This window comes from Eschscholzia californica, unplaced genomic scaffold (genome assembly GCF_041429995.1).
Source record: "Eschscholzia californica isolate CP2 unplaced genomic scaffold, dmEscCali1.0.p SCAF_1, whole genome shotgun sequence".
Classification (NCBI taxonomy): Eukaryota; Viridiplantae; Streptophyta; class Magnoliopsida; order Ranunculales; family Papaveraceae; genus Eschscholzia; species Eschscholzia californica.
Window position 1 is genome coordinate 63,642,740 of NW_028238198.1, and position 2,173 is coordinate 63,644,912.

A 2,173-nucleotide genomic window follows, 5' to 3' on the forward strand; every position below is an offset into this window, starting at 1 on the left:
AATTATTTACATTTTTGTTTTGTAGTTCAGCTGTTACTAATGGAAATTCTTACAGAATCATCAAACATGGGGAAGAAGATAAAACTAAAGCATTTCGATTCGCCCTTCAACAGTATAGTATAAACACAGGACATGATTTCAAGTTTGTCAAGAATGACTTAAAGCATGTAACTGCTGTTTGTTGAATGACTCAGATAGTTGAGAAGTTATGCAGTGTACTTGTGTAAAAAATATTAAGTTCTGGTGTAAATAATGTGAACCATTGGATAAATTACGTTGTATACATGACAAATGATTGTTTCCTCGTCATAAATAACACTAACCTACGAACTTGTTTCATAATTTGTATTTGATGTGTGGTTATGTATGAGTAAAAACGACAACAAATGCTGCTGTTCTTCGTAAATAGTACATAATTTATGAACATGTTTCATAATTTGTAAGGGATGTTTGGTTATGTATAAGTAAAAACGAAAATTAAATGAATGAAAGTGATATATACGTTATGTATATTAACCCCCAAATCATGCAAAATTGATCCCAGAAAATATACTCTTTCCAAATCTGAAAGTTAAGTGAGAGAAAGTGATATATACGTTATGTATATTAACCCCCAAATCACGGCAAATTGATCCTAGAAAAATATACTCTATACAAATCTGAAAGTTAAGTGAGAGAAAGTGATATATACGTTATGTATATTAACCCCTAAATCACGCTAAATTGATCCTAGAAAAATATACTCTTTCCAGACATAAAAGTTAAGTGAGAGAAAGTGATATATATGTTTTGTATATTAACCCCCAAATCATGCTAAATTGATCCCAGAAAAATTCAGTCCTTGATCTGATCCAGGAAGAGGTTGTTTTGATTTGGTTTCCAAATCTGAAAGTATGAGAGAGAAAATCTGATTTGGAAAATATCCATTATTCCTATTTAGTACCCTAAATCACGCTTGAAACATCCCGTTTCAAAATTGGTCCGACCTCAATTAAAAGAATAGCGAGAAATCTGAATGGGACATGGACGGTATTTTTTTTATATAGTAAGGGTTATTATGTCCCTAGTGCAAAAGGATTAAAAACCCATTTTGTGGGAAGATTGGATCTTAAACCCTTTTTGAACATTATTTTGGGTCTTATACCTATGGACCCTGTTTTTAATAGGGTGGGAAATCCGTTTTCCCACCTTTTTAGTGGGAAAATTTATGACCATTTTTTCCAACTTTTTTTTTTCTTACGGAATTCTACTTTCCGACTCATTTGGTTGAACCAAACACCGGAAAATCGATTTTATAACCTCATTTTCACATGTATCAAACATACCCTAACTTACTTTTTCTTTAGTTATGGTTATGCCTCTTATATGAGAAGGTTTATGAAATTTGTTTGGTTGTGTATATTATTCTATCCCATATTTTTAGCATTTGTTCTATATAGATTTATTTTTCTTTAGTTATGATCATGCCTCTTATAACTATATGAAAGACACGAAATACGAAATGGTTTTGGACTTTACTTTTTGTCAAACAGATTGAACACCGTGTTATTTGATTTTTTTTTTTTTTCTGAAAACTGAAAACTCGATAACTCCGAAAATGTTTTGATTTATGTCCAAATTTTACAAAAATCAAGAGCTCACAAAGAGAAACAACTACTATAATTTTATTGATAAATGGACTACCTGTAGAGAAACCTCTTTATATAGAATTAGAAATTTAAGATAATAACATTTCCAATGCAAGACAGAATATGAAAAGCTCTAAGTATCACTTGGGACTTTTTGAATTTTCAGAAACAAAAAAATCTCTCCAGTGCAACACTTAATTTGAATCTCAAAACGATGTGACATTATCTAGTGTTGATATGTCTCAAGAAAAAACTCAATATTGCGTTTTCTTTTAAGTATTTCAATTGTGTTAGTCAACCAACTTTATATTTTAAACTAATATTTTAATATAGGAAGCTTTTTTCACTCCAATTATAAGAAAAAAACCCGATGCATTGCTTTTAATGGAGAACCATTGTTATCGTGGTTGGTTCAGTATTCAGTGGTATCCAAACTGCTCATTGGTGGGTTGAATGACAACCAAACCACCAAGGGTTTGCTATGCTTTACGAAATAACAAACCAAACCACCCTGGATGGTTAGTGGATGGCTAAAAAATAGCGGA